Below are 14,902 nucleotides of genomic sequence, written 5' to 3'. Positions count from 1 at the left end.
GATTTTTGGAACGAACGTGATCCAGGGGACTTGGAGTGCAAGTCAAGAAGCAGCCGAGGCGGCCACGAGAGGGTAGGGTGCCCCCCCCCAGGGCGCGCCCCCTGTCTCGTGGGCCCCTCGGGCGGCCACCGACGTACTTCTTCCTCCTATATAAGCCTATGTACCCCGAAAACATCCAGGGAGCACCCAAAACACAATTTCCACCGCTATAACCTTCTGTATCCACGAGATCCCATCTTGGAGCCTTCGTCGGCGCTCCGCCAGAGGGGGACTCGACCACGGAGGGCTTCTACATCAACACCACAGCCCTTCCGATGAGTTGTGAGTAGTTTACCACAGACCTTCAGGTCCATAGTTATTAGCTAGATGGCTTCTTCTCTCTTTTTGGATCTCAATACAATGTTCTCCCCCTCTCCTGTGGAGATCTATTCGATGTAATCTCTTTTTACGGTGTGTTTGTCGAGATCCGATGAATTGTGGGTTTATGATCAAGTTTATCTATGAGAAATATTTGAATCTCCTCTGAATTCTTTTCTGTATGATTGAGTTATCTTTGCAAGTCTCTTCGAATTATCAGTTTGGTTTGGCCTACTAGATTGATCTTTATTGCCATGGGAGAAGTGCTTAGCTTTGGGTTCAATCTTGTGGTGTCCTTACCCAGTGACATAAAGGGTTGCAAGGCACGTATTGTATTGTTGCCATCGAGGATAAAAAGATGGGGTTTATATCATATTGCATGAGTTTATCCCTCTACATCATGTCATCTTGCTTAATGCGTTACTCTGTTCTTTGTGAACTTAATACTCTAGATGCAGGCAGGAGTCGGTCGATGTGTGGAGTAATAGTAGTAGATGCAGGCAGGAGTCGGTCTACTTGTTGCGGACGTGATACCTATATACATGATCATGCCTATATAATCTCATAATTATTCGCTTTTCTATCAATTGCTCGACAGTAATTTGTTCACCCATCGTAATACTTATGCTATCTTGAGAGAAGCCTCTAGTGAAACCTATGGACCCCGGGTCTATCTCTTATCATCTTTGCTTCCAATCTATTTTTATTTGCATCTTTACTTTTTGCATCTATATTATAAAATACCAAAAATATATTTATCTTATCATACTATCTCTATTAGATCTCACTTTCTCAAGTGGTCGTGAAGGGATTGACAACCCCTTTATTGCGTTAGTTGCGAGTTCTTTGTTTGTTTGTGTAGGTGCGTGGGACTTTTGAGGAGCCTCCTACTGGATTGATACCTTGGTTCTCAAAAACTGAGGGAAATACTTACGCTACTATTGCTGCATCACCCTTTCCTCTTCAAGGAAAACCAACGCAAGCTCAAGACGTAGCATAGCACCATGCAGAGCATTGTAGACATAGAAAATTTGCAAAATACATACGACTCTGAATGTGGCAGGCCCGTTGACTCAACTTCTCTCACAAGCAAAAGGTGATCACACCTTAGTACTCTTTGGATGTTAATCACATAACAATGTGAACTAGATTATTGACTCTAGTAAACCCTTTGGGTGTTGGTCACATCGCGATGTGAACTATGGGTGTTAATCACATACATATGTGAACTATTGATGTTAAATCACATGGCGATGTGAACTAGATTATTGACTCTAGTGCAAATGGGAGACTGAAGGAAATATGCCCTAGAGGCAATAATAAAGTTGTTATTTTATATTTCCTTATATCATGATAAATGTTTATTATTCATGCTAGAATTGTATTAACCGGAAACTTGATACATGTGTGAATACATAGACAAAATACCGTGTCCCTAGTATGCCTCTACTTGACTAGCTCGTTAATCAAAGATGGTTAAGTTTCGTAGACATGGACATGTGTTGTCATTTGATGAACGAGATCACATCATTAGGAGAATGATGTGATGGACAAGACCCATCCGTTAGCTTAGCATAATAATCGTTCAGTTTTATTGCTACTGCTTTCTTCATGTCAAATATATATTCCTCCGACTATGAGATTATGCAAATCCCGGACACCGGAGGAATGCCTTGTGTGCTATCAAACGTCACAATGCAACTGGGTGATTATAAACATGCTCTACAGGTATCTATGAAGGTGTTTGTTGGGTTGGCATAGATCGAGACTAGGATTTGTCACTCCGAGTATCGGAGAGGTATCTCTGGGCCCTCTCGGTAATGCACATCATATGAAGCCTTGCAAGCAATGTGACTAATGAGTTAGTTACGGGATGATGCACTATGGAACGAGTAAAGAGACTTGCCGGTAACGAGATTGAACTAGGTATGAAGATACCGACGATCGAATCTTGGGCAAGTAACATACCGATGACAAAGGGAATAACGTATGTTGACATAGCCGTTCGACCGATAAAGATCTTCATAGAATATGTGGGAACCAATATGAGCATCCAGGTTCCGCTATTGGTTATTGACCGGAGAGGTGTCTCAGTCATGTCTACATAGTTCTCGAACCCGTAGGGTCCGCACGCTTAACGTTCGATGACGATAGGTATTACATGAGTTATGTGTTTTGGTGACCGAAGGTTGTTTGATGTCTCGGGTGAGATAACGGACATGATGAGGAGTCTCGAAATGGTCGAGAGGTAAAGATTGATATATTGGAAGGTTATATTCGGACACCGAAATGGTTTCGAAAAGGTTCAGATATTTTTTGGAGTACCAGGAGGTTACCGGAACCCCCCGGGGAATTGTTGGGCCTATATGGGCCATAGGAGAGAGGTGAGGTAGCCCACAAGGGGTGGCCACGCCCCCCTCCCATGGGGAGTCCGAATTGGACTAGGGGAGGGGCGTGCCCCCCTTTCCTTCTCCTCTTCCCTCTACCTTCCCCCTTTCCCCCCTCTGGAAGAAGGGAAAAGAGGGGGGGATCCTACTAGGAGTGGAGTCCTAGTAGGACTCCCCCCTCCTTGGTGCGCCCCTTGTGTCCGGCCTCCTCGCCTCCTCCTTTATATACGGGGGCAGGGGGCACCCCAATGGACATCAATTGTTTAGTCGTGTGCGGTGCCCCCCTCCACCGTTTTCTCCTCCAGTCATATTGTCGTAGTGCTTAGACGGAGCCCTGCGCGGATCACATCACCAACACCGTCACTACGTCGTCGTGCTGACGAAACTCATCGACTCCTTCGTGCCTCTACTGGATCAAGAGTTCGAGGGACCTCATCGAGCTGAACGTGTGCAGAACTCGGAGGTGACGTACGTTCAGTACTTGATCGGTTGATTTGAGAAAATGTTCGACTACATCAACCGCGTTAAGTTAACGCTTTCGCTTTCGGTCTACGAGGGTACGTGGGCACACTCTCCCCCTCTCGTTGCTATGCATCTCCTAGATAGATCTTACATGAGTGTAGGATTTTTTTTTGAAATTGCATGCTATGTTTCCCAACAGAAAGCTAGATTAATAACATTACTGTCTTGTTACCAGCATAGGCACATATCGAACACTGAAGAGAAGTCACTCTGCTGTGATTCATCTCTCTCTCCATCTCTCTCTCTCTCCATCCTTGCCAATTCTAATTATGCCAAAATAATCACAACAAATAGGCAATAACCAACTTGTTAATGTTTTCTGATTAGGGACATGGAAAACTGTTCTAAATTGCATGTTTGTAACCAGCTACTCATCTCCAGATAAGGACCTATTAGCCCGTTACAAGCTATAATTGCAATGTAAAAAATAATTGATTTGTCGAATTTAATTACCTTAGCGTACAGTAGGCACCTTGTGTGACACGACCACCCAACGTTTATATTCTCAGGGGTCAAGTCTTTTGAAGCGGGCAACCAACTCGCTACCAGCATTGTACGAGCCGAAAATCTCCTCCGTCACTATGGTTTCTCCTAGTTGCAAACTCTCTTTTCTTTTCCCCAGTATGTCTTACTTTATTGCCTGCATCAGAAGACATCCGATCATCTTGCGCGAGACATAGGAATAGAAAAAAATGATCACCTGCACTCCAGCGACTACCTCCTCCAAGGTACCTCCAGCGTCTAATCTGGAAGAGAACAAGCAACCAAACCCAATTGAACAAACTATTTTATATAGTCACCGACCGAGGTGAAAATAGGGATGAGACAAAAAAAATCACCCTCCCTCCCACACGAATTTGAAAGCTAGACAGGACAAAACGGGCGAGATCTAACACTAGATTACCCTGAATCACACTTCTCGAGGAAGAACTCCATCCCATCCATGAAGAAAAGGGTTGTGTCTAGCACGGTAAAGGAAAGGGGTGACCAGTCTATCAAGGCACACGAGGCACATCACACATGTACAAACCAAGCACAGCAGCCCACGACACCCTGCGTATTTAATAACCGTATATAAAGAGTGGCAATACATGCGGCATACCGCATACGTCACAACGCCTCAAGGCATGGATGAGATTACGAGAGCCAGACAGCTTGGCCTTCAAAATGGCCTACTCTACCTGAGTGAACATGTATATTTTACATGGCGATATCGAGAGTACTATTTTCGCTTGAGCTTTTTCGAAAACCAGACTAATAATACTTTTTCTTTTTGAAATTATACTTACCGAAATACTCCCTCCGTTTTATAGCGTATTTGACATTACGGATGTAGTAGATAAATAGATGTATTCAGACATTATGTATGTCTGCATCTATTTCAGCGTGACACCGTAGTAAGAGTAGTTTGGACGCACGGCATTGAATTCGACCGGACTGGGCGTGCTGCTGCTTCTCGGCTTCTCCCCTCTTCCCCCCTCTCCATTCCGGAGCCGGATCCTCCTCCGTTTCGTTTGTATCTCATCTGTTCTGCTCTGCTGCCGCTCTGATCTGTAGATCTGGTAGCTTAATCCTGCTCCAGTTCCTCCTTTATGTGCGATTGTTTGCTAATTTTCAGTTTTATTTACAAAAATCCGTGCCTTTTGTTTTTCACAGGGAGGATCAGAGTCAGACATTGGGGTTTTGTGACTAGACTAGAAGGAGCGCGTTAATGTTGCAAGAACTGGTGCGTGCGGCAATGGCGGCCGCGCCCGGGGACGTTCCGCCGCCCTTGGCCACCCCTGCTCTTCTTCCGCAGGCCAAAAGTGTTAAGGAAGACTCGAGTTTTTCCCAAGCCTCGCCGGTGGTTCCGGCCATGAGGCTTCCGCCCGACTTCGTCCGCCGCGTCGGCGACTCCCTCCTGTCCACCAACGACATCGACTGCTACATTCACTTCCGCGCCGTTTGCCCTGGCTGGCGCGCCGCCACCGACGACCCCATGAGGGACACCTCCGACCCCTGCTTCTAGCCGCGCCGGTGGATCGTCCTCGACGAGGACTTCCAGAGCGAAGGGAAGCTGCTCCTGCTGAACACTGAAAGCGCCCGCTTCCTCCACAGAAAGCTCCCGCTGCTCAGCGACCACTACGTCGTTGCCACAACTCGCAATGGCTACTTGGTCCTGGCGGACAAAAGCCCTCCTCACTCTGCCAGCGTCCTCAACCCTCTCACCGGCGTCATCATCCGTTTCATGGCGCTTGTGCCCCCCGAGGTGGGATACGCTGCTGTCTCCTTTGCCAACTCTGCCCTCAAGCTCACCTTGTTCGCCGACTCATCTCACGAGATTTACTCGGCCTATCCCGACAATAAGAGTTCCGTCGTCCACAAGGTTCAGCAAGCAGCTTATGTTTTCTTCCGTAATGCGCTCGTGGGGAGTGAATAGCATAAAACTACCACAATTCGTGTTAGGGTTCCAAAAAACTACCACAAATTTGTTTGTGACTGATAACTACCAAAATCGATGTCGGCTGTTTCAAAAAACCCAAATCGCTGACTGCTTTGCAATTGATCGCAATTATGACAGGCCGGGCCCACACCTAACAAACCGTCTATTTGACCGTTTGTTTGACCGTTAGCTGACATGTGGGGCCTACATGTCAGTGTCTCTTACACTCTAATAAAAAATATCTCAAAGTATATGGCCTAATTGTTTTTACAGAATAGACCCTATAAGTTTTTTTAAAAAAGCAATCGGGTCCCTATAAATTTTAAAAAAAGCAATCGGGTCCCCTGGGAGAAGCCGCGTCCGCCACGAGGAATGGCGCCGGCGGTGGAGCAGCTCGACAGGCTTGTCCATGGCGGCGCCGGTGGTGGAGCAGCTCGAGGCGTCCGCGGCTCGGCGGTGGCAGGTCGTGGGAAGCCACGTTGCCTGCGGTGGAGCAACTCGATGGGCCGCCGGCCATGTCGCGGGCAGCAGAGTGGTCAGCGGTGGAGCAGCTCTACGGGCCGGTCGATGGCGGCGCCGGCTCGAGGTGGTCGCGGTGTGGCCGGCCTCGGCAGGGAGACGGGGCTCGTCGGGCCTGTGCACCTCCTTCATGGCGGCAGTGTGGCCGACCTCGGCGCCGGGTCTTGGTGGTGGTCCATGGCGGCGCCGGCTCGAGGTGGTGGCGCCGGCCTCGACGTGGAGGCGGGGATCCTCCAGATGGGCGACGGGCTCTGTCCAGGAGGAGCTGCTGCTCCTTGCCGGCCGCGCCTGCTGCTCCTCCTTGCCGGCTGGCAGAGAGATAAGGGAGAGAAGAAGGAGAGGGAGGAGGATCCCACATGTCAGTTAACGGTCAAATGAACGGTCAAACAGACGGTTCGTTTAGCTGCGGCCCGACCTATCATAAACCGGTTTAATTTCTTAGCCACGAGCGTTTTGGATTTTTTGAAACAGCCGACGACGATTTTGGTAGTTATCAGTCACAAACAAATTTGTGGTAGTTTTTTGGAACCCTAACGCGAATTGTGGTAGTTCTACACAAACACCATAGGGCTTGTAGTGATTGCTCGTTTATGCAGATTGCTGATGACTCCAGATGCAAACCACCTTTGTTTTCCAGTGGCTTTGGGTAGAGAAATGCTACTTGTCGGGAGTGCAGAGGAATCGTTCTTTATTTTTAAAACAGACAAAGACTTTAAGATGGAGGATGTGGATACCATCAACAACTATGCCATTTTCATTGGTCATCAGAGGTGCCTGGCTGTCGATGCTGATAAGTTCTTAGGCATTGAGGCAAACTGCATCTACTACACTGAAAATCTGGGTTCGTCCGCTCGTACTCCCTCCGTCCGGAAATACTTGTCATCAAAATGAATAAAAGGGGATGTATCTAGATGTATTTTAGTTCTAGATACATCCCTTTTTGTCCATTTTGATGACAAGTATTTTCGGACGGAGGGAGTATATGCAAGTGCGACATCAAGGACAGAAAAGTAGAGAAGATCTCTGAAACTGCCGATTTCATCAAGAAGGACAAGAAGTTTGTCCTCGTTGCTGACCGTCCTTCGACGATCATCCACCTTCTCTCCAGCTACACCATCAACATCCCGGACTCTCAGCTGGCCTTGCAACAGATTCCATAAGGCGCCGGCAGATCTTCGTTCGACTCTGAGGATCTCGATGACCGACTGACAAGGCTATGCTTTCAATAAGTAATTGCTCCTAATTACTGTCTAGTCCCCTGCTTTTTTATTTTGGATATGCCTTGCCTTGCAACATGTAAGAAACAGGTTGATCCTAGGTAAGATCACCTTTAGTGGAACTATCGTTTGTTGTCTTAATTATTACTTGGTTTGTGTGTCCCACTTCTTACTTGCATTACTAGTACTGCTACTTAGCAATGCAATCTGGGGCTTAATTTTTGGCAGCGGTAAATGTTGGCCTAATGTTTGCAAAGTTCTGAATTCAGCTCTTGCAAGTGGACTGTTGAACAACAGGTACATGCATGACTACTAGTATTTTAAAGTAACATAGTCTCTTCTTTTCTCTGAGGAAAGATAATGCCATCTGGATGTTGAGCTCTTTTGAAGCTATGATTTACCGGTCAGCAATGCATTAGCATTTTTTTCCCTTGTGTAGCAGCAGTGAGTGAGCGTGGTGGGATGCATCCGCACTAGTCCAACCCTCATATTACTTTTTGTGTAGGTTGAATCCTACGCAAACTGATGCAAAACTTGAGATCGTCAAATGTTTGCCAACTAATATGCATCATGTGTCTATTGTATTGGGCTGAGGAATTGACTTTGCTTTATTTTATTTGTTATCTCTTGGTTCTTCTCAGTACTCAACTGTTTGCAATTTATATGGCTCGTGTCTTTCTTCATTGAACTGAAGAATTGACTCTACCTTCTTTTATCTAGTGGTCTTCTTAATAGTAAGGATTTAGGGTGTTCCTTGGAGCAGTACCCACAAAACTTTTTGTGAGTCTGGTGGCTATGTCGTTTGTTGTTAGGTCTAAGTTTTGCTTCCTAGAACCACAGCTAAACCTCTTATCCCTCCCTGTTGTTTCAACTGCCTGAATTGACCTATTGCTGACATCCATAGCAACTCGTACAAGGAATTTCAATCCTTTGATACCGATTAATTGATAGTGTAGTGAACGTTTGTTGTACGATCAATTCATGACAGTTTTCCACATGGATTTCCTTTGTTTTGTGTTAACGACCAATTAGTTTTATGACAATGTTTTTGTTCACTTGGTGGACGATTAGTGGTATATAGTGGACGTTGCGTTTTCTACCTCTGACTGAAACCCTCTTTTGTTTCAGAGGATACACTTGAAACTCTGAAGGAATGCTTCGTCCGCAGCTTCATGGACCTTCTCCTATGAATATACTGCCAGATCCACCAAGCAATGACCCAAGATTTATCTCATTTTTATGGAGCCCCTAGAATCCATTCTGCCCATTTGATGCCATTGTGAAGCACCTATATTTTCTGGTGATGCTGAAATTCTGAAATTATTTCTAGACACTCTCGTATATATGCATATAAAGCATATATAAGCAAAAGCTTGGACCCAGACTTTGCTCTAGTTTGGAGCAGAGCACCCAAAACCCCCCCTGTCCTTTTTGGCGCTTTGTGAAGCAAGTGTATTTTTCAACGATCCTTTTTATACGAATTTTTGCAAGTTGAATCCCCATCCCAAACAAGCCACCTGAGAGGAACTTTAGATCCAGGATTGATGATCATGACCAATTGCCAAGCACCAACATTTTGCTGTTGTTTTGTAGCTTGAAAACATTTGCACTATCGTATCGCAAGCCTGTGGCCCTCCTCCCTCCCTGATGCTCAAACCAGCAACGAACAACCTCCCAGACAAGGTCTTAAACCCCTTGGCACCCCAGAGCATGCTTTTAGCATGGTGACCACGACTGCGGCGTGCCCCAGAGCGCGACCACAGTGCGCCCGAGCCCAATCTCCCTGTTCATCCTCGCGCCGCTCCCCCCAGCCGTCGCAGCCCAGCCCAGAGGGCCATCTACCTGTGAGCTACCCCTTTGCCCCGCGCGTGGTTCCTGACCAGCGTCCACGAGCAAAGAAGAAACATCGGGGCCGTCAGATGCTTGGGCGCACCGCCAGCCACCTATACATCGGAAACATCGCAAAGAAGGAAGAGACCAGCTCGGCAACGAAGCAAGCCAGACGAGTGAGTCAACCAACATCACGTACGCACTCAGTACCAGATCGAAAGACAATCCCCGCTTTTGCTTTCCTTCGGCAGGCAGAAAAGAAAAAAAATGGCGCAACAAAACGAGTGGCCTTCTCGCCGCCCGCGCGCCCCTCCCTCCTCCGCTTGCCACCAGGCACGACACGACGACACAAGCGCGTGCTCTAGCAGTGCTGCTGCGGTCACGGCCGCACCCGACTTTTCCCGGTGGACGAGGATCGGACGGAAGCTTTCGTGCCCGCCAAGCCGCGACACGCGCAACGTGCCGTGCCCTCCGACGCGCACGTAAGCGCTGACAGCAGACGAAACTAGCCGCTACAAGTAGTGAAAAAGGAATCCATCTACCCTGTTGCAGCAGGTCGGGTCGTTTGCCCGACGGAGGGCGACCCGTGCTTCGCCGCGAAGGAGCCCCTGCGCCTGCGCGGAGACGTGTTGAAACGCTGCCGGTGCGGGCGCCTACGCCACGTAGAGGAGGAGGAGAACGAGAGGTCCGGAGCTGCCGCTGCCGGGCATGGACCGTGGAAAGGCAAAGCAAACAGGAAAGAAAGAAGACGTCGCATTCATGGCCCGATTGCTGCGCCGCGGCAGGTGATGGCCTTTTTTCCCCTTCGGAAACAAACCGGAGCCACCAAACGCGAATGCCCCAAATCCCCCGCTCTACTATGGCCCAACCGATCACATCACGTCACGGTCGCGCAACTAATCAAGAAATGTGTTAATTAATGCACACACCTTATCTCCTTGGAAGAAAACACATTTTTCTGGCAGTACGTATCGTGTACTACAAAAAAAACAAAATCGTTAATCTCGAGCCGCATTTTCCATTGCGCGGTGGAGAAAAGGAAAAAAAACTGTCCTTTTTTATGGACTCAACGACTCTATCTCGATCTCTAGCTGCGGGCCAGCCGAATCAGAAGCTCAGCCATCCAAGTCCAACCAGCGAATCCAAAGCGATAGCGCGCCGGGGTGGTAGCCGGTAGCAAAGGGGCTCCGTGGAACCGGTCCACCATGTACGCAGTCACGCTTATCCCCGTGCGGTTCCGGGACGCACACGCCCGATCGGGCGCGATCCGGCGGCGTCGCTCCGTCACGCAGAGCACCACGTGTGCGGGCCACGTGCTACACGTGTAGGCCCACGGTGGCGGCCAACAGACAACGCCCATCCGTCCGTCTGCGACGGCTCTATCCATCCATCCATCCATCCGTGCATCAAATGCCTTGGCTCTAGCGGGTCTCGCCCGTCCTTCCTCGCCGCTGCTACGTAATCCATGGCTGGCTCGCTCTATACGCTTACGCGCACGCGATAAGCTGGCCGCACTTACGTCAGCCCCGGGTCCCACGTGTCAGTGGGTACGACGTGACGACCGAGGACGGCGAGGGGTGACCAGAAAGAAGAGCACTACATGTTTTGCACAAAAGAGACTTGGCGGTTGGCATTTGCCCGTGGAGAAGACACGCGGTGAACCAAGTGAAAGTGTCCTTGCGGTTCAAAACACCGAAAGGTTTGCTTGGACTATGCATTTTTTTTCAAGTACTACACTATTTGTTTCTCCGGCGTTTTTTTCGCGAATATGCAAATGTGTTTCATATCATCTATTCTTAAATACCCTTTATTTTTAAATAGTTGCATGACGATCTAATGTGCGGTCGTAAGTTACAATTTATGCACTAATCTTTTCGTGCAACCATGCCACCTCAACAAGCATGCATGTTAGTTTGCTTCACTTTTTTTGTGCGGGCATAGATGATCATGTTACACATCTTTGTAGCATAACCTACATAAATATATGTAGGTCATGTTTCATATTTTTGTTAAAAATGGCACCCCGTGAGACTTCAGCCCAATAGTCTCTTCTTTTACACAACATTTTGTCATATTCTTCATATACTTGATTTTTTTCAAAATATATCTCAAGAGCATTTTAAAATTTATGCATACATTTTACCAAGGTTCCCACAGCAAGGTTCCCACAGCAAGGCGTGAGACATCATCTTGATTTTATAAAAGACAGAAGACAAATAGAGGAGACTACAACTTGCTGCGAACAAACATAGTTGAAATTCCACACCCGAGCTAATCAAACGATTAGACATCACATCTACTACAAACACAACACAAAGGAGCCAGCCCTAAACGGATCTACAAGCCGCATCTTGAACAATGCCACACACGTCGAAGAGCAACAACTTCGACCAAGCTTTTCTTGTTAATGCACCAGCCATTCATGATTGCCTATGAGGAGACGGCGAATGGGTAGCGGGACTCAGTCTGACCCGAGAAAGCCATCGTCTTGGATTCACTGACAGTTGTGTGCATTGCTCCCGTGAAGATCAGCTTGGACCAGTGACAAGCACTAGAGAAACACTACACATAACCTTCAAGCCATGTCTCCGTCCACGATGCTCTTGATAGAGTAACCACTGCATAGAAGTTTCAACTTTGACTTGTAACCGGTGCACAGAAGTTTCAACTTTGACTTCGCAATGATTGTATGAACAAATCCTGGCCTTTTTTTCTTTGGTTTGTACCTTTTGCTTTCATGATCGCAGTCGATCCCAAACCGCCGACTTGTTTGGAGGTGATCTTAACTAGAATCACTTGATACTCTCATTGACATTTATGGTCTGTATGTTTAATCTGCCTTCAACCGTATTATTTTTGTGTGAAAAGGATCAGATCTATTGATTCACCGGAATTACCACTACTAGCGCAGGTTTTAATGCCATCAGTAGCGCGGGTGACACGCGCTACTATTAAGTAGTAGTAGCGCTTTTCTGTCCCCGCGCTGCTGCTGTATCTTTCAACATTTTTTTTCTGCTTCCTATTTATGTAGAACAGTACCACGTTTTAATAAACTACAATTTCACATATACTAGATAACAATATCATTAACCACAATACCATATAGTCATACAATATCATTAAGCATTATAGGTACTCATATATAGTCAACATGCATCCTCACACACATATATGGTTCATACAGTAGCATATATGATAAGCAGTACTAGGTAGTCATACAACATATAGCAGTCTACTAGGGGTAGTCATACAGCCACACACATATGTAGTTCTAGATGATATCGACGATGACCATCATCCTCAAGCCATGGCGGTGGGTGTTCCTGATAGTAATTAGGATGGCATGTCCAACACGAAGATACTAACCAACGAGGAAGTTCTTCCACCCAATCGAGCTGAAGTGCGTGCGACCGTCTGTGTCCATGTCGTACGCACAAGTGGTGACCGAGCCCCTTGCGGTAAGGCGTATTCCAGCAGAGCCTTCTTCATCAGGTTCGATACCACAACTCATAGATAGGCTCTTTGGAAAATTCTGAATAAGAAAAACATATCAATTAATAAGTAGCCTCGCTGATGAGGACATCAGTACCATTGTTACACCCACAGCCCCTACTGCTACATATACTGGACCGATTACTAGAACTAGCGCACGCCAATTAAATTATCAGGTACTTTCGTTTCTTGGTAATGGTTCTAATGCTCATGAGAATATGCTGCTGCTTAAATGGGATACATTTGTTTTCCTTACAAATGAAGGGTCTGGCATGGATAAGAGGGAAGAACACTGGAGCAAGACCAATCATGGAGATGATGGCATGCGCAAGGGGAACAAGAACGGAGTTACAAGTGATGATTTCATGACTTTGAAGCCATCATAATGAGTGCATGAAGCCTTGGACGAAATATACAAGATGCCACTTCATAAATTTCGTCCAGAGTCTATTCTAGGTGTTGCGTTACCTTATTATTGGGCCAGGCCCATGTAATTTCGAAATACATAAATATAGGCTGTTTTTAGAGTCCATATGTGTGGGGAAATAAGAGATAGGGTTGATTTCGGACCCCTTCCCCAAGGGCCACGGAATCCCCCCCCCTCTCTCTTCCTCCATATATACAACCCTTAGGGCGTCGTTTAGACTTTGGGTTTTGTTTAGATTAAAAGTTTGCCATAGCTGCAACTTTGCGTGTTTCGTTTGTGTTCAACGACCAGACGAAGACGTCACAGAACCCCACCTTCATGAATAAAGCTTACCTCTGTTATTCGCAATATCCAGATTGCAATCTTAGTTTCTTGCATGTTCTTTGTTTGCTTGCAGGAAATAGATCTTCGTGGTCAGGTTGATCGTGCTCCAGCGTGGTCAATAACCTCTCGAAGTTGGTTTAGCGATTGCTAAGGCACGACGTCCTCGCACGTTCATAGTCGGATCGTTGAAGCCGAATTCCACCAAAACAATAGCCACCATCTCATCGAAAGACGGGACACATTTGCCTCTATCAAGTGGTATCAGATTTTCAGGTTGCTCAGTGAGATTTTACAGTTTTTCATAGTTTAGATCGAGTATGTTCTTCATACCTATAGTCCATGAAAAAGCAAAAAAAATAGGGTTAGTTCGTCCTATCCGAACCAATCTGAGCCTTTGCATAGTCTTTTTAGAGTTTTTGCTTTGTTGAATTTGCGGTTGCATCATCGTGTTGAGTTGCTGATCTTAGTGTCTAGTCCTTTAGAGTTTCGAGTTCTATTCACAAGTTGTCACGCTGTCGCTGTTCTACCGTCATCACCGCTGCCATATACCACCATCGTCATCACCGCTACCATATACCACCATCGTCATCACCGCTGCCATATACCACCATCATCGTCACCGTTGCCATATACCACCATTGTCAACACCGCTGCCATATACCACATATTCACCGCCATCACGATAATCCGAGTCCACCTCCATCACAGATTCACCACCAGTCCGTGCTCCACCGCCCATCATATACCATCATCACTAGTCCAAGTTCCACCAGATTCATCTCCGCCACCAGTCCTAGTCTGAGTCCAGTATTTGTTTCTTTATTTTCGAGTTCCAGATCACGCGATACTACGAGTCGTGACCAAGTCAAACTCCCCAACTTCCGTGCTACCCATAGTAGAAAAATAGTTCCACGTAAAAAAACTAAGTTTGGAAAATTCTGGCTAGGCAGGTTTTAGACCTCTTGTAGACTTTTTCAAAAAAAAAATGTTGCAGAGCAAAAAAAGTGAACAAAATTCAGAGTGTGATCCTCCCTTGATTACATGCCGCGCCGTGATTTTGTTAGTGTTCTAGGCTCGCGTCTCTAGCACGGTCTAGCCTAGGACCAGCACAGTATCGTCGTTAAGCGTTTATTCAACTTTGCATCTCTGAATTGATTATTGCTGACCCTTTTTGCTACCATATCATAAGCCTTCCCAGCTCCAAATATATCTACGTTGTGCGTTTGACTCTCCCTGGCCATCGCTCTATCCAAGCTTTGAGAGTTTTGACTACAACGGTTGCCGATCACCACCCGCTGTTGGGTAAGAACTGGTAAGAATTTGAGATTCACTTGACGGGTTTATGACACACCACCACCGCTTCCTAGTAGTCTGTAGGATCATATTCTTGTGTATTTCTATTGAT

At 46.8% G+C, this 14,902-nt stretch overlaps 1 pseudogene; it reads left to right on the top strand.

The window, feature by feature from the left end:
* The first annotated feature begins 4,693 nt into the window (after positions 1–4,693).
* On the top strand, positions 4,694–8,873 carry LOC119364680 (annotated as a pseudogene).
* Positions 8,874–14,902: the final 6,029 nt, after the last annotated feature.

This window comes from Triticum dicoccoides, chromosome 2B (genome assembly GCF_002162155.2).
Source record: "Triticum dicoccoides isolate Atlit2015 ecotype Zavitan chromosome 2B, WEW_v2.0, whole genome shotgun sequence".
NCBI lineage: Eukaryota > Viridiplantae > Streptophyta > Magnoliopsida > Poales > Poaceae > Triticum > Triticum dicoccoides.
Note: the sequence above shows the minus strand (reverse complement) of the source record. Positions and strands in the feature narration are given on the sequence as shown.